We start from the raw sequence: 17,601 nt of genomic DNA, 5'->3' as shown, positions 1-17,601 counted from the left end.
TATGAGAATGTCTGAGAGTGTCAGAGAGTGTTAGAGAGGGACAGAGAGTGTCAGAGAGAGATAGAGAGTGTCAGAGAGTGATAGTGAGTGTCTGAGAGTGTCAGAGAGTGTCAGAGGTTGTCAGAGGTTGTCAGAGAGTGATAGTGAGTGTATGAGAATGTCTGAGAGTGTCAGAGAGTGTCAGAGAGTGTTAGAGAGGGACAGAGAGTGTCAGAGAGAGATAGAGAGTGTCAGAGAGTGATAGTGAGTGTCAGAGAGTGTCAGAGATTGATAGAGAGTGTCAGAGAGTGATAGTGAGTGTCAGAGAGTATCAGAGAGTGATAGTGAGTGTCCGTGAGAGTCAGAGAGTGTCAGTGAGTGTCAGAGAGTGATAGAGAGTTTCAGAGAGTGATATAGAGTGTCAGAGAGTTATCGAGACTGTCAGAGAGTGATAATGAGTGACAGAGAGTGTCAGCGAGTGACAGAGCCTGTTAGAGATTGATAGTGAGAGTCAGAGAGTATCAGAGAGTGATAGTGTCAGAGAGTGTCAGAGAGTGATAGAGAGTTTCAGAGAGTGATAGAGAGTTTCAGAGAGTGTATGAGAGTGTCAGAGAGTGATACAGAGTGTCAGAGAGTTTCATTGAGTGTCCGAGAGTGTCAGAGAGTGACAGTGAGTGTCAGAGAGTGTCTGAGAATGTCAGAGAGTGTCAGAGAGTGATAGAGAGTGTCAGAGAGTGACAGTGAGTGTCAGAGAGTTTCAGAGAGTGACAGAGAGTGTCAGAGAGTGTCAGAGAGTGAAAGTGAGTGTCTGAGAGTGTCAGAGAGTGTCAGAGAGTGACAGAGACTGATAGAGAGTGTCAGAGAGTGTCACAGAGTGTCTGAGTGATAGTGAGTGTCTGAGAGTGTCAGAGAGTGTCAGAGAGTGACAGTGAGTGTCTGACAGTGTCTGAGATTGATAGAGAGTGTCTGAGAGTGATAGAGTGTGTCAGAGAGATATAGTGAGTGTCAGAGAGAGATAGTGAGTGTCAGAGAGTGTCAGAGAGTGATAGAGAGTGATAGAGAGTTTCAGAGAGAGATAGAGAGTTTCAGAGAGTGTCAGAGAGTGTGAGAGAGTGTCAGTGAGTGATAGTGAGTGTCAGAGAGTGATAGTGAGTGTCTGAGAGTGTATGAGAGTGATAGACAGTGTCTGAGAGTGATAGAGTGTGTCAGAGAGAGATAGTGAGTGTCAGAGAGAGATAGTGAGTGTCAGAGAGTGTCAGAGAGTGATAGAGAGTGTTAAAGAGTGATAGAGAGTGTCAGAGAGAGATAGAGAGTGTCAGAGAGTGATAGTGAGTGTCTGAGAGTGTCTGAGAGTGATAGAGAGTATCAGAGAGTGACAGAGAGTGTCAGAGAGTGTCAGAGAGTGAAAGTGAGTGTCTGAGAGTGTCAGAGAGTGTCAGAGAGTGACAGAGACTGATAGAGAGTGTCAGAGAGTGTCAGAGTGTGTCAGAGATTGATAGTGAGTGTCGGAGAGTGTCAGAGAGTGACAGTGAGTGTCCGAGAGTGTCAGAGAGTGTGAGAGTGTGATAGAGAGTGTCAGAGAGTGTCAGAGAGTGATAGTGATTGTCTGAGAGTGTCAGACAGTAATTGAGAGTGTCAGAGAGTGATAGTAAGTGTCTGAGAGTGTCAGAGAGTGATAGAGAGTGTCAGAGAGTGATAGAGAGTGTCAGAGTGTGTCAGAGAGTGATAGTGAGTGTCAGAGAGTGTCAGAGAGTGATAGTGAGTGTCAGAGAGTATCAGAGAGTGTCAGAGAGTGTCACAGAGTGTCAGAGTGATAGTGGGTGTCAGAGAGTGTCAGAGAGTGTCAGAGAGTGTCAGAGAGTGATAGCGAGTGATCGAGAGTGTCAGAGAGTGTCAGAGTGTGATGGAGAGTGATAGAGAGTGTCAGAGAGTGACAGTGAGTGTCTGAGAGTGTCTGAGATTGATAGAGAGTGTCTGAGAGTGATAGAGTGTGTCAGAGAGATATAGTGAGTGTCAGAGAGAGATAGTGAGTGTCAGAGAGTGTCAGAGAGTGATAGAGAGTGATAGAGAGTTTCAGAGAGAGATAGAGAGTTTCAGAGAGTGTCAGAGAGTGTGAGAGAGTGTCAGAGAGTGATAGTGAGTGTCAGAGAGTGATAGTGAGTGTCTGAGAGAGTATGAGAGTGATAGAGAGTGTCTGAGAGTGATAGAGTGTGTCAGAGAGAGATAGTGATTGTCAGAGAGAGATAGTGAGTGTCAGAGAGTGTCAGAGAGTGATAGAGAGTGTTAAAGAGTGATAGAGAGTGTCAGAGAGAGATAGAGAGTGTCAGAGAGTGATAGTGAGTGTCTGAGAGTGTCTGAGAGTGATAGAGAGTATCAGAGAGTGATGGTGAGTGTCTGAGAATGTCAGAGAGTGATAGAGAGTGTCAGAGAGTGATAGAGAGTGTCAGAGAGTGATAGTGAGTGCCAGAGAGTGTCAGAGAGTGTCAGAGAGTGATATTGAGTGTCAGAGAGTATCAGAGAGTGATAGTGAGCGTCAGAGAGTATCAGAGAGTGATAGTGAGTGTCAGAGTGAGATAGAGAGTTTCAGAGAGTGTGAGAGAATGTCAGAGAGTGATAGTGAGTGTCAGAGAGTGATAGTGAGTGTCTGAAAGTGTCTGAGAGTGATAGAGAGTGTCTGAGAGTGATAGAGACTGACAGAGAGTGATAGTGAGAGTCAGAGAGTGTCAGAGATAGATAGAGAGTGTCAGAGAGTGATAGTGAGTGTCAGAGAGTATCAGAGAGTGATAGTGTGTGTCTGAGAGTGATAGTGAGTGTCAGAGAGTAAGAGAGAGTGTCAGAGAGTGATAGAGAGTGTCAGAGAGTGTCAGAGAGTGTCAGAGAGTGTCAGAGAGTGATAGTGAGAGTGTCAGAGAGTGTCAGAGAGTGTTAGAGAGTTTCAGAGACTGTCAGAGAGTGATAGTGAGTGTCCGAGAGTGTCAGAGAGTGTCAGAGTGTGTCAGAGATTGATAGAGAGTGATAGAGAGTGATAGACAGTGTCAGAGAGTGTCGAAAGTGTCAGAGTGTGTCAGTGAGTGATATTGAGTGTCAGAGAGCATCAGAGAGTGTCAGAGAGTGACTGAGAGTATCAGAGAGTGTCAGAGAGTGATAGAGAGTGTCAGAGAGTGATAGTGATAGAGAGTGTCAGAGAGTGATAGAGAGTGTCAGAGAGTGATAGTAAGTGTCTGAGAGTGTCAGAGAGTGATAGAGAGTGTCAGACAGTGATAGTGTGTGTCAGAGAGTGTCAGAGAGTGATAGTGAGTGTCAGAGAGTGTCAGAGAGTGATAGAGAGTGTCAGAGAGTGATAGTGAATGTCAGAGAGAGTCAGAGAGTGATAGTGAGTGTCAGAGAGTGTCAGAGTGTGATAGTGAGTGTCTGAGAGTGTCAGAGAGTGCCAGAGAGTGATAGAGAGTTTCAGAGAGAGATAGAGAGTTTCAGAGAGTGTGCGAGAGTGTCAGAGAGCGATAGTGAGCGTCAGAGATTGATAGTGAGTATCTGAGAGTGTCTGAGAGTGATAGAGAGTGTCTGAGAGTGATAGAGAGTGTCAGAGGGAGATAGAGAGTGATAGAGAGTGTCAGAGAGAGATAGAGAGTATCAGAGAGTGATGGTGAGTGTCTGAGAATGTCAGAGAGTGATAGAGAGTGTCAGAGAGTGATAGAGAGTGTCAGAGAGAGATAGTGAGTGTCAGAGAGAGATAGTGAGTGTCAGAGAGTGTCAGAGAGTGATAGAGAGTGTTAAAGAGTGATAGAGAGTGTCAGAGAGTGATAGCGAGTGTCTGAGATTGTCTGAGAGTGATAGAGAGTATCAGAGAGTGACAGAGAGTGTCAGAGAGTGTCAGAGAGTGTCAGAGAGTGAAAGTGAGTGTCTGAGAGTGTCAGAGAGTGTCAGAGAGTGACAGAGACTGATAGAGAGTGTCAGATAGTGTCAGAGAGTGTCAGAGTGTGTCAGAGAGTGATAGTGAATGTCGGAGAGTGTCAGAGAGTGACAGCGAGTGTCCGAGAGTGTCAGAGAGTGTGAGAGAGTGATAGAGAGTGTCAGAGAGTGTCAGAGAGTGATAGTGATTGTCTGAGAGTGTCAGACAGTAATTGAGAGTGTCAGAGAGTGATAGTAAGTGTCTGAGAGTGTCAGAGAGTGATAGAGAGTGTCAGAGAGTGATAGAGAGTGTCAGAGAGTGTCAGAGAGTGATAGTGAGTGTCAGAGAGTGTCAGAGAGTGATAGTGAGTGTCAGAGAGTGTCAGAGAGTGTCAGAGAGTGTTAGTGTGTGTTAGAGAGTGTCAGAGAGTGTCAGAGAGTGACAGTGAGTGTCTCTGAGTGTCAGAGTGTGTCAGAGTGTGATAGAGAGTGAAAGAGTGTGTCAGAGAGTGTCAGAGAGTGATAGTGATTGTCTGAGATTGTCTGAGAGTGTCAGAGATTGATAGAGAGTGTGAGAGAGTGTGAGAGAGTGTCAGAGAGTGATAGTGAGTGTCTGAGAGTGTCAGAGAGTGATAGAGAGTGTCAGAGAGTGATCGAGAGTGTCAGAGAGTGATAGTGAGTGCAAGAGAGTGTCAGAGAGTGTCAGAGAGTAATAGAGAGTGTCAGAGAGTGATATTGAGTGTCAGAGAGTATCAGAGAGTGATAGTGAGTGTCAGAGAGTAATAGAGAGTGTCAGAGAGTGATAGAGAGTGTCAGAGAGTGTCAGAGAGTGTCAGAGAGTGATAGTGAGAGTGTCAGAGATTGTCAGAGAGTGTCAGAGAGTGTTAGTGTGTGTTAGAGAGTGTCAGAGAGTGTCAGAGAGTGACAGTGAGTGTCTCTGAGTGTCAGAGTGTGTCAGAGTGTGATAGAGAGTGAAAGAGTGTGTCAGAGAGTGTCAGAGAGTGATAGTGATTGTCTGAGATTGTCAGAGAGTGTCAGAGAGTGACAGTGAGTGTCAGAGAGTGTCAGAGAGTGATAGTGCGTGTCAGAGAGTGATAGAGAGTGTCAGAGAGAGTCAGAGAGTGACACTGAGTGTCTGAGAGTGTCAGAGTGTGTCAGAGAGTGATTGTGAGTGTCAGAGAGTGATAGTGCGTGTCAGAGAGTGATAGAGAGTGTCAGAGAGTATCAGAGAGTGATAGTGAGTGTCAGACAGTATCAGAGAGTGATAGTGAGTGTCTGAGAGTGGCTGAGAATGTCAGAGAGTGTCAGAGAGTGATAGAGAGTGTCAGAGAGTGTCAGGGAGTGATAGAGAGTGTCAGAGAGAGATAGAGAGTTTCAGAGAGTGTCCGAGATTGTCAGAGAGTGATAGTGAGTGTCAGAGAGTGATAGTGAGTGTCTGAGAGTGATAGAGAGTGTCTGAGAGTGGTAGAGAGTGTCAGAGAGTGATAGTGAGTGTCAGAGAGTGTCAGAGATTGATAGAGAGTATCAGAGAGTGATAGTGTGTATCAGAGAGTATCAGAGAGTGATAGTGAGTGTCTGAGAGTGTCAGAGAGTGTCAGAGGTTGTCAGAGGTTGTCAGAGAGTGATAGTGAGTGTATGAGAATGTCTGAGAGTGTCAGAGAGTGTTAGAGAGGGACAGAGAGTGTCAGAGAGAGATAGAGAGTGTCAGAGAGTGATAGTGAGTGTCTGAGAGTGTCAGAGAGTGTCAGAGGTTGTCAGAGGTTGTCAGAGAGTGATAGTGAGTGTATGAGAATGTCTGAGAGTGTCAGAGAGTGTCAGAGAGTGTTAGAGAGGGACAGAGAGTGTCTGAGAGAGATAGAGAGTGTCAGAGAGTGATAGTGAGTGTCAGAGAGTGTCAGAGATTGATAGAGAGTGTCAGAGAGTGATAGTGAGTGTCAGAGAGTATCAGAGAGTGATAGTGAGTGTCCGTGAGAGTCAGAGAGTGTCAGTGAGTGTCAGAGAGTGATAGAGAGTTTCAGAGAGTGATATAGAGTGTCAGAGAGTTATCGAGACTGTCAGAGAGTGATAATGAGTGACAGAGAGTGTCAGCGAGTGACAGAGCCTGTTAGAGATTGATAGTGAGAGTCAGAGAGTATCAGAGAGTGATAGTGTCAGAGAGTGTCAGAGAGTGTCAGAGAGTGATAGAGAGTTTCAGAGAGTGATAGAGAGTTTCAGAGAGTGTATGAGAGTGTCAGAGAGTGATACAGAGTGTCAGAGAGTTTCATTGAGTGTCCGAGAGTGTCAGAGAGTGATAGTGAGTGTCCGAGAGTGTCTGAGAATGTCAGAGAGTGTCAGAGAGTGATAGAGAGTGTCAGAGAGTGACAGTGAGTGTCAGAGAGTTTCAGAGAGTGACAGAGAGTGTCAGAGAGTGTCAGAGAGTGAAAGTGAGTGTCTGAGAGTGTCAGAGAGTGTCAGAGAGTGACAGAGACTGATAGAGAGTGTCAGAGAGTGTCAGAGAGTGTCAGAGTGTGTCAGAGAGTGATAGTGAGTGTCGGAGAGTGTCAGAGAGTGACAGTGAGTGTCCGAGAGTGTCAGAGAATGTCAGAGAGTGATAGTGAGTGTCAGAGAGTGTCAGAGAGTGATAGTGATTGTCTGAGAGTATCAGAGAGTGTCAGAGAGTGTCACAGAGTGTCTGAGTGATAGTGAGTGTCTGAGAGTGTCAGAGAGTGTCAGAGAGTGACAGTGAGTGTCTGACAGTGTCTGAGATTGATAGAGAGTGTCTGAGAGTGATAGAGTGTGTCAGAGAGATATAGTGAGTGTCAGAGAGAGATAGTGAGTGTCAGAGAGTGTCAGAGAGTGATAGAGAGTGATAGAGAGTTTCAGAGAGAGATAGAGAGTTTCAGAGAGTGTCAGAGAGTGTGAGAGAGTGTCAGTGAGTGATAGTGAGTGTCAGAGAGTGATAGTGAGTGTCTGAGAGTGTATGAGAGTGATAGACAGTGTCTGAGAGTGATAGAGTGTGTCAGAGAGAGATAGTGAGTGTCAGAGAGAGATAGTGAGTGTCAGAGAGTGTCAGAGAGTGATAGAGAGTGTTAAAGAGTGATAGAGAGTGTCAGAGAGAGATAGAGAGTGTCAGAGAGTGATAGTGAGTGTCTGAGAGTGTCTGAGAGTGATAGAGAGTATCAGAGAGTGACAGAGAGTGTCAGAGAGTGTCAGAGAGTGAAAGTGAGTGTCTGAGAGTGTCAGAGAGTGTCAGAGAGTGACAGAGACTGATAGAGAGTGTCAGAGAGTGTCAGAGTGTGTCAGAGATTGATAGTGAGTGTCGGAGAGTGTCAGAGAGTGACAGTGAGTGTCCGAGAGTGTCAGAGAGTGTGAGAGTGTGATAGAGAGTGTCAGAGAGTGTCAGAGAGTGATAGTGATTGTCTGAGAGTGTCAGACAGTAATTGAGAGTGTCAGAGAGTGATAGTAAGTGTCTGAGAGTGTCAGAGAGTGATAGAGAGTGTCAGAGAGTGATAGAGAGTGTCAGAGTGTGTCAGAGAGTGATAGTGAGTGTCAGAGAGTGTCAGAGAGTGATAGTGAGTGTCAGAGAGTATCAGAGAGTGTCAGAGAGTGTCACAGAGTGTCAGAGTGATAGTGAGTGTCAGAGAGTGTCAGAGAGTGTCAGAGAGTGTCAGAGAGTGATAGCGAGTGATCGAGAGTGTCAGAGAGTGTCAGAGTGTGATGGAGAGTGATAGAGAGTGTCAGAGAGTGTCAGAGTGTGATGGAGAGTGATAGAGAGTGTCAGAGAGTGACAGTGAGTGTCTGAGAGTGTCTGAGATTGATAGAGAGTGTCTGAGAGTGATAGAGTGTGTCAGAGAGATATAGTGAGTGTCAGAGAGAGATAGTGAGTGTCAGAGAGTGTCAGAGTGTGATAGAGAGTGATAGAGAGTTTCAGAGAGAGATAGAGAGTTTCAGAGAGTGTCAGAGAGTGTGAGAGAGTGTCAGAGAGTGATAGTGAGTGTCAGAGAGTGATAGTGAGTGTCTGAGAGAGTATGAGAGTGATAGAGAGTGTCTGAGAGTGATAGAGTGTGTCAGAGAGAGATAGTGATTGTCAGAGAGAGATAGTGAGTGTCAGAGAGTGTCAGAGAGTGATAGAGAGTGTTAAAGAGTGATAGAGAGTGTCAGAGAGAGATAGAGAGTGTCAGAGAGTGATAGTGAGTGTCTAGGAGTGTCTGAGAGTGATAGAGAGTATCAGAGAGTGATGGTGAGTGTCTGAGAATGTCAGAGAGTGATAGAGAGTGTCAGAGAGTGATAGAGAGTGTCAGAGAGTGATAGTGAGTGCCAGAGAGTGTCAGAGAGTGTCAGAGAGTGATATTGAGTGTCAGAGAGTATCAGAGAGTGATAGTGAGCGTCAGAGAGTATCAGAGAGTGATAGTGAGTGTCAGAGTGAGATAGAGAGTTTCAGAGAGTGTGAGAGAATGTCAGAGAGTGATAGTGAGTGTCAGAGAGTGATAGTGAGTGTCTGAAAGTGTCTGAGAGTGATAGAGAGTGTCTGAGAGTGATAGAGACTGACAGAGAGTGATAGTGAGAGTCAGAGAGTGTCAGAGATAGATAGAGAGTGTCAGAGAGTGATAGTGAGTGTCAGAGAGTATCAGAGAGTGATAGTGTGTGTCTGAGAGTGATAGTGAGTGTCAGAGAGTAAGAGAGAGTGTCAGAGAGTGATAGAGAGTGTCAGAGAGTGTCAGAGAGTGTCAGAGAGTGTCAGAGAGTGATAGTGAGAGTGTCAGAGAGTGTCAGAGAGTGTTAGAGAGTTTCAGAGACTGTCAGAGAGTGATAGTGAGTGTCCGAGAGTGTCAGAGAGTGTCAGAGTGTGTCAGAGATTGATAGAGAGTGATAGAGAGTGATAGACAGTGTCAGAGAGTGTCGAAAGTGTCAGAGTGTGTCAGTGAGTGATATTGAGTGTCAGAGAGCATCAGAGAGTGTCAGAGAGTGACTGAGAGTATCAGAGAGTGTCAGAGAGTGATAGAGAGTGTCAGAGAGTGATAGTGATAGAGAGTGTCAGAGAGTGATAGAGAGTGTCAGAGAGTGATAGTAAGTGTCTGAGAGTGTCAGAGAGTGATAGAGAGTGTCAGACAGTGATAGTGTGTGTCAGAGAGTGTCAGAGAGTGATAGTGAGTGTCAGAGAGTGTCAGAGAGTGATAGAGAGTGTCAGAGAGTGATAGTGAATGTCAGAGAGTGTCAGAGAGTGATAGTGAGTGTCAGAGAGTGTCAGAGTGTGATAGTGAGTGTCTGAGAGTGTCAGAGAGTGCCAGAGAGTGATAGAGAGTTTCAGAGAGAGATAGAGAGTTTCAGAGAGTGTGCGAGAGTGTCAGAGAGCGATAGTGAGCGTCAGAGATTGATAGTGAGTATCTGAGAGTGTCTGAGAGTGATAGAGAGTGTCTGAGAGTGATAGAGAGTGTCAGAGGGAGATAGTGAGTGTCAGAGAGTGTCAGAGAGAGATAGAGAGTGATAGAGAGTGTCAGAGAGAGATAGAGAGTATCAGAGAGTGATGGTGAGTGTCAGAGAGTGTCAGAGAGTGATATTGAGTGACAGAGAGTGTCAGAGATTGATAGAGAGTGTCAGACAGTGTCAGAGAGTGATAGAGAGTGAAGAGTGAGATAGAGAGTTTCAGAGAGTGTGAGAGAATGTCAGAGAGTGATAGTGAGTGTCAGAGAGTGATAGTGAGTGTCTGAAAGTGTCTGAGAGTGATAGAGAGTGTCTGAGAGTGATAGAGACTGTCAGAGAGTGATAGTGAGAGACAGAGAGTGTCAGAGATAGATAGAGAGTGTCAGAGAGTGATAGTGAGTGTCAGAGAGTATCAGAGAGTGATAGTGTGTGTCTGAGAGTGATAGTGAGTGTCAGAGAGTAAGAGAGAGTGTCAGAGAGTGATAGAGTGTGTCAGAGAGTGTCAGAGAGTGTCAGAGAGTGATAGTGAGAGTGTCAGAGTGTGTCAGAGATTGATAGAGAGTGATAGAGAGTGATAGAGAGTGTCAGAGAGTGTCGAAAGTGTCAGAGTGTGTCAGAGAGTGATATTGAGTGTCAGAGAGCATCAGAGAGTGTCAGAGAGTGACTGTAGGTATCAGAGAGTGTCAGAGAGTGATAGAGAGTGTCAGAGAGTGATAGTGATAGTCTGAGAGTGTCAGAGAGTGATAGAGAGTGTCAGAGAGTGATAGTAAGTGTCTGAGAGTGTCAGAGAGTGATAGAGAGTGTCAGACAGTCATAGTGCGTGTCAGAGAGTGTCAGAGAGTGATAGTGAGTGTCAGAGAGTGTCAGAGAGTGATAGAGAGTGTCAGAGAGTGATAGTGAGTGTCAGAGTGTGTCAGAGAGTGATAGTGATTGTCTGAGATTGTCAGAGATTTGTCAGAGAGAGACAGTGAGTGTCTGAGAGTGTCAGAGTGTGTCAGAGAGTGATTGTGAGTGTCAGAGAGTGTCAGAGAGTGATAGTGCGTTTCAGAGAGTGATAGAGAGTGTCAGAGAGTATCAGAGAGTTATAGTGAGTGTCAGAGAGTGTCAGAGAGTGATAGTGAGTGTCAGAGAGTGTCAGAGTGTGATAGTGAGTGTCTGAGAGTGTCAGAGTGTCAGAGAGTGATAGAGAGTTTCAGAGAGAGATAGAGAGTTTCCGAGAGTGTCAGAGAGTGTGCGAGAGTGTCAGAGAGCGATAGTGAGCGTCAGAGATTGATAGTGAGTGTCTGAGAGTGTCTGAGAGTGATAGAGAGAGTCTGAGAGTGATAGTGAGTGTCAGAGAGTGTCAGAGAGAGATAGAGAGTGATAGAGAGTGTCAGAGGGTGTGAGAGAGAGTCAGAGAGTGATAGTGAGTGTCTGAGAGTGTCAGAGAGTGATCGAGAGTGTCAGAGAGTGATAGAGAGTGTCAGAGAGTGATAGTGAGTGCAAGAGAGTGTCAGAGAGTGTCAGAGAGTGATAGAGAGTGTCAGAGAGTGATATTGAGTGTCAGAGAGTATCAGAGGGTGATAGTGAGCGTCATAGAGTATCAGAGAGTGATAGTGAGTGTCTGAGAGTGTCAGAGTGTGTCAGAGAGTCTCAGAGAGTGACAGAGAGTGTCAGACAGTGTCAGAGAGTGGTAGAGAGTGTCAGAGAGTGTCAGAGAGTGTCAGAGAGTGATAGAGAGTGTCAGAGAGAGATAGAGAGTTTCAGAGAGTGTCAGAGAGTGATAGTGAATGTCAGAGAGTGATAGTGATTGTCTGAGAGTGATAGAGAGTGTCTGAGAGTGATAGAGACTGTCAGAGAGTGATAGTGAGTGTCAGAGAGTGTCAGAGATAGATAGAGTGTGTCAGAGAGTGATAGTGAGTGTCAGAGAGTATCAGAGAGTGATAGTGAGTGTCTGAGAGTGATAGTGAGTGTCAGAGAGTAATAGAGAGTGTCAGAGAGTGAAAGAGAGTGTCAGAGAGTGTCAGAGAGCGTCAGAGAGTGATAGTGAGAGTGTCAGAGAGTGTCAGAGAGTGTCAGAGAGTGTTAGTGTGTGTTAGAGTGTGTCAGAGATTCTCAGAGAGTGATAGGGAGTGTCAGAGAGTGTCAGAGAGTGACAGAGTGTCTCTGAGTGTCAGAGTGTGTCAGAGTGTGATAGAGAGTGATAGAGTGTGTCAGAGAGTGTCAGAGAGTGATAGTGATTGTCTGAGATTGTCAGAGAGTGTCAGAGAGAGACAGTGAGTGTCTGAGAGTGTCAGAGAGTGTCAGAGAGTGATAGCGCGTTTCAGAGAGTGATAGAGAGTGTCAGAGAGTATCAGAGAGTTATAGTGAGTGTCAGAGAGTATCAGAGAGTGATCGGGAGTGTCAGAGAGTGATAGTGAGTGTCAGAGAGTGTCAGAGAGTGACAGTGAGTGTCTGAGTGTCAGAGTGTGTCAGAGTGTGATAGAGAGTGATAGAGTGTGTCAGAGTGTGCCAGAGAGTGATAGAGAGTGATAGAGAGTGTCAGAGAGAGTCAGAGAGTGACACTGAGTGTCTGAGAGCGTCAGGGTGTGTCAGAGAGTGATTGTGAGTGTCAGAGAGTGTCAGAGAGTGATAGTGCGTGTCAGAGATTAATAGAGAGTGTCAGAGAGTATCAGAGAGTGATAGTGAGTGTCAGACAGTATCAGAGAGTGATAGTGAGTGTCTGAGAGTCTCTGAGAGTGTCAGAGAGTGTCAGAGAGTGATAGAGTGTGTCAGAGAGTGTCAGAGTGTGATAGAGAGTGTCAGAGAGTGATAAAGCGTTTCAGAGAGTGTCAGAGAGTGTGAGAGAGTGTCAGAGAGTGATAGTGAGTGTCAGAGAGTGATAGTGAGTGTCTGAGAGTGTCTGAGAGTGATAGAGAGTGTCTGAGAGTGATAGAGAGTGTCAGAGAGTGTTAATGAGTGTCAGAGAGTGTCAGAGAGTGTTAATGAGTGTCAGAGAGTGTCAGAGATTGATAGAGAGTATCAGAGAGAGATAGTGTGTATCAGAGAGTATCAGAGAGTGATAGTGAGTGTCTGAGAGTGTCTGAGAGTGTCAGAGACTGTCAGGGTTGTCAGAGGTGGTCAGAGAGTGATAGTGAGTGTATGAGAATGTCTGAGAGTGTCAGAGAGTGTCAGAGAGTGTCAGAGAGTGTTAGAGAGGGACAGAGAGTGTCAGAGAGAGATAGAGAGTGTCAGAGAGTGATAGTGATTGTCAGAGAGTGTCAGAGATTGATAGAGAGAGTCAGAGAGTGATAGTGAGTGTCAGAGAGTATCAGAGAGTGATAGTGAGTGTCCGTGAGTGTCAGAGAGTGTCAGAGAGTGTCAGGGAGAGTCAGATAGTGTCAGAGAGTGTCAGAGAGTGTAAGAGAGTGATAGAGAGTTTCAGAGAGTGATATCGAGTGTCAGAGAGTTATCAAGACTCTCAGAGAGTGATAATGAGTGACAGAGAGTGTCAGCGAGTGACAGAGACTGTCAGAGAGTGATAGTGAGAGTCAGAGAGTATCAGAGAGTGATAGTGTCAGAGAGTGTCAGAGAGTGATAGTGAGTGTATGAGAGTGTCAGAGAGTGTCAGAGAGTTTCAGAGAGTGTCAGAGAGTGATAGAGAGTGTCAGAGAGTTTTATTGAGTGTCCGAGAGTGTCAGAGAGTGATAGTGAGTGTCCGAGAGTGTCTGAGAATGTCAGAGAGTGTCAGAGAGTGATAGAGAGTGTCAGAGAGTCTCAGAGAGTGATAGTGAGTGTCAGAGAGTTTCAGAGAGTGACAGAGAGTGTCAGAGAGTGTCAGAGAGTGTCAGAGAGTGAAAGTGAGTGTCTGAGAATGTCAGAGAGTGATAGAGAGTGATAGAGAGTGTCAGAGAGTGTCAGAGTGTGATAGAGAGTGATAGAGAGTGTCAGAGAGTGTCAGAGTGTGTCAGAGAGTGTCAGTGAGTGTCAGAGAGTGACAGAGTGTGTCAGAGAGTGACAGAGACTGCTAGAGAGTTTCAGAGAGTGTCAGAGAGTGTCAGAGTGTGTCAGAGCGTGATAGTGAGTGTCGGAGAGTGTCAGAGAGTGACAGTGAGTGTCAGAGAGTGAAAGTGAGAGTCAGAGAGTGTCAGAGAGTGATAGTGAGTGTCAGAGAGTGTCAGAGAGAGATAGTGATTGTCTGAGAGTGTTAGAGAGTGTCAGAGAGTGTAAGAGAGTGATAGAGAGTGTCAGAGAGTGTCAGAGAGTGATAGTGATAGTCTGAGAGTGTCAGAGAGTGATTGAGAGAGTCAGAGAGTGATAGTAAGTGTTTGAGAGTGTCAGAGAGTGATAGAGAGTGTCAGAGAGTGTCAGAGAGTGAAAGTGAGTGTCAGAGAGTGTCAGAGAGTGATAGTGAGTGTCAGAGAGTATCAGAGAGTGTCAGAGAGTGTCACAGAGTGTCAGAGTGATAGTGAGTGTCTGAGAGTGTCAGAGAGTGTCAGAGAGTGATAGAGAGTGATAGAGAGTGTCAGAGAGTGTCAGAGTGTGATAGAGAGTGATAGAGAGTGTCAGAGAGTGTCAGAGTGTGTCAGAGAGTGTCAGTGAGTGTCAGAGAGTGACAGAGTGTGTCAGAGAGTGATAGTGAGTGTCTGTGAGTGTCTGAGAGTATGAGAGAGTGTCAGAGAGTGATAGAGAGTAATGGAGAGTGTCAGAGAGTGTCAGAGAGTGATAGTGATTGTCTCAGAGTGTCAGAGAGTGATAGAGAGTCTCAGAGAGTGATAGAGTGTGTCAGACAGTGATAGTGAGTGTCAGAGAGTGACAGAGAGTGATAGAGAGTGTCATAGAGTGATAGTGAGTGTCAGAGAGTATCAGAGAATGATAGTGAGTGTCTGAGAGTGTCTGAGCGTGTCAGAGAGTGTCAGAGAGTGTCAGAGATTGATAGAGAATTTCAGAGAGAGGCAGAGAGTTTCAGCGAGAATGTGAGAGAGTGTCAGAGAGTGATAGTGAGTGTCAGAGAGTGATAGTGAGTGTCTGAGAGTGTCAGAGAGAGATAGAGAGTGTCAGAGAGTGATGGTGAGTGTCTGAGAGTGTCTGAGAGTGATAGAGAGTGTCAGAGAGTGATCGAGAGTGTCAGAGAGTGATAGTGAGCGTAAGAGAGTATCAGAGAGTGATAGTGAGTGTCTGAGAGTCTCTGAGAGTGATAGAGAGTGTCAGAGAGTGTCAGAGAGTATTAGAGAGTGTCAAAGAGTGTCAGAGAGTGTGAGAGAGTGTCAGAGGGGGATAGTGAGTGTCTGAGAGTGTGAGAGAGGGATAGTGAGTGTCTGAGAGTGTCAGAGATTGATAGAGAGTGTCAGAGAGTGATAGTGAGTGCCAGCGATTGTCAGAGAGTGTCAGAGAGTGTCAGAGAGTGATAGAGAGTCTCAGAGAGTGTGAGAGAGTGTCAGCGAGTGATAGTGAGTGTCTGAGAGTGTCAGAGAGTGTTAGAGAGTGTCAGAGAGTGATCGAGAGTGTCAGAGAGTGATAGTGAGTGCCAGAGAGTGTCAGAGAGTGTCAGAGAGTGATAGAGAGTGTCAGAGTGTGATATTGAGTGTCAGAGAGTATCAGAGAGTGATAGTGAGCGTAAGAGAGTATCAGAGAGTGATAGTGAGTGTCTGAGAGTCTCTGAGAGTGATAGAGAGTGTCAGAGAGTGTCAGAGAGTGTCAGAGAGTATTAGAGAGTGTCAGAGAGTGTCAGAGAGTGTGAGAGAGTGTCAGAGAGGGATAGTGAGTGTCTGAGAGTGTCAGAGATTGATAGAGAGTGTCAGAGATTGATAGTGAGTGCCAGCGAGTGTCAGAGAGTGTCAAAGAGTGTCAGAGAGTGATAGAGAGTGTCAGAGGGTGATAGTGAGTGTCTGAGAGTGTCTGAGAGTGATAGAGAGTGTCTGAGAGTGATAGAGAGTGTCAGAGAGTGATAGTGAGTGTCAGAGAGTATCAGGGAGTGATAGTGAGTGTCTGAGATTGATAGTGAGTGTCAGAGAGTGTCAGAGAGCGTCAGAGAGTGATAGTGAGAGTGTCAGAGAGTGTCAGAGTGTGTCAGAGAGTGTTAGAGAGTGTTAGAGAGTGATAGAAAGTGTCAGAGAGTGATAGAGAGTGTCAGAGAGTGTCAGAGAGTGTCAGAGAGTGATAGAGAGTGATAGAGTGTGTCAAAGAGTGTCAGAGAGTGATAGTGATTGTCTGAGAGTGTCAGAGAGTGTCAGAGTGTGACACTGAGTGTCTGAGAGTGATAGTGAGTGTCAGAGAGTGTCAGAGAGGTAGTGATTGTCTGAGAGTGTTAGAGAGTGTCAGAGAGTGTAAGAGAGTGATAGAGAGTGTCAGAGAGTGTCAGAGAGTGATAGTGATAGTCTGAGAGTGTCAGAGAGTGATTGAGAGAGTCAGAGAGTGATAGTAAGTGTTTGAGAGTGTCAGAGAGTGATAGAGAGTGTCAGAGAGTTTCAGAGAGTGAAAGTGAGTGTCAGAGAGTGTCAGAGAGTGATAGTGAGTGTCAGAGAGTATCAGAGAGTGTCAGAGAGTGTCACAGAGTGTCAGAGTGATAGTGAGTGTCTGAGAGTGTCAGAGAGTGTCAGAGAGTGATAGAGAGTGATAGAGAGTGTCAGAGAGTGTCAGAGAGTGTCAGAGTGTGATAGAGAGTGATAGAGAGTGTCAGAGAGTGTCAGAGTGTGTCAGAGAGTGTCAGTGAGTGTCAGAGAGTGACAGAGTGTGTCAGAGAGTGATAGTGAGTGTCTGTGAGTGTCTGAGAGTATGAGAGAGTGTCAGAGAGTGATAGAGAGTAATGGAGAGTGTCAGAGAGTGTCAGAGAGTGATAGTGATTGTCTCAGAGTGTCAGAGAGTGATAGAGAGTCTCAGAGAGTGATAGAGTGTGTCAGACAGTGATAGTGAGTGTCAGAGAGTGACAGAGAGTGATAGAGAGTGTCATAGAGTGATAGTGAGTGTCAGAGAGTATCAGAGAATGATAGTGAGTGTCTGAGAGTGTCTGAGCGTGTCAGAGAGTGTCAGAGAGTGTCAGAGATTGATAGAGAATTTCAGAGAGAGGCAGAGAGTTTCAGCGAGAATGTGAGAGAGTGTCAGAGAGTGATAGTGAGTGTCAGAGAGTGATAGTGAGTGTCTGAGAGTGTCAGAGAGAGATAGAGAGTGTCAGAGAGTGATGGTGAGTGTCTGAGAGTGTCTGAGAGTGATAGAGAGTGTCAGAGAGTGATCGAGAGTGTCAGAGAGTGATAGTGAGCGTAAGAGAGTATCAGAGAGTGATAGTGAGTGTCTGAGAGTCTCTGAGAGTGATAGAGAGTGTCAGAGAGTGTCAGAGAGTATTAGAGAGTGTCAAAGAGTGTCAGAGAGTGTGAGAGAGTGTCAGAGGGGGATAGTGAGTGTCTGAGAGTGTGAGAGAGGGATAGTGAGTGTCTGAGAGTGTCAGAGATTGATAGAGAGTGTCAGAGAGTGATAGTGAGTGCCAGCGAGTGTCAGAGAGTGTCAGAGAGTGTCAGAGAGTGATAGAGAGTCTCAGAGAGTGTGAGAGAGTGTCAGCGAGTGATAGTGAGTGTCTGAGAGTGTCAGAGAGTGTTAGAGAGTGTCAGAGAGTGATCGAGAGTGTCAGAGAGTGATAGTGAGTGCCAGAGAGTGTCAGAGAGTGTCAGAGAGTGATAGAGAGTGTCAGAGTGTGATATTGAGTGTCAGAGAGTATCAGAGAGTGATAGTGAGCGTAAGAGAGTATCAGAGAGTGATAGTGAGTGTCTGAGAGTCTCTGAGAGTGATAGAGAGTGTCAGAGAGTGTCAGAGAGTTTCAGAGAGTATTAGAGAGTGTCAGAGAGTGTCAGAGAGTGTGAGAGAGTGTCAGAGAGGGATAGTGAGTGTCTGAGAGTGTCAGAGATTGATAGAGAGTGTCAGAGATTGATAGTGAGTGCCAGCGAGTGTCAGAGAGTGTCAGAGAGTGTCAGAGAGTGATAGAGAGTGTCAGAGGGTGATAGTGAGTGTCTGAGAGTGTCTGAGAGTGATAGAGAGTGTCTGAGAGTGATAGAGAGTGTCAGAGAGTGATAGTGAGTGTCAGAGAGTATCAGGGAGTGATAGTGAGTGTCTGAGATTGATAGTGAGTGTCAGAGAGTGTCAGAGAGCGTCAGAGAGTGATAGTGAGAGTGTCAGAGAGTGTCAGAGTGTGTCAGAGAGTGTTAGAGAGTGTTAGAGAGTGATAGAAAGTGTCAGAGAGTGATAGAGAGTGTCAGAGAGTGTCAGAGAGTGTCAGAGAGTGATAGAGAGTGATAGAGTGTGTCAAAGAGTGTCAGAGAGTGATAGTGATTGTCTGAGAGTGTCAGAGAGTGTCAGAGTGTGACACTGAGTGTCTGAGAGTTTCCGAGT

Source organism: Heterodontus francisci, chromosome 41 (assembly GCF_036365525.1).
Source record: "Heterodontus francisci isolate sHetFra1 chromosome 41, sHetFra1.hap1, whole genome shotgun sequence".
In the NCBI taxonomy this organism is placed as follows: domain Eukaryota; kingdom Metazoa; phylum Chordata; class Chondrichthyes; order Heterodontiformes; family Heterodontidae; genus Heterodontus; species Heterodontus francisci.
The sequence above is the reverse complement of the archived record's forward strand: the minus strand, read 5'-3'. Positions refer to the sequence as shown.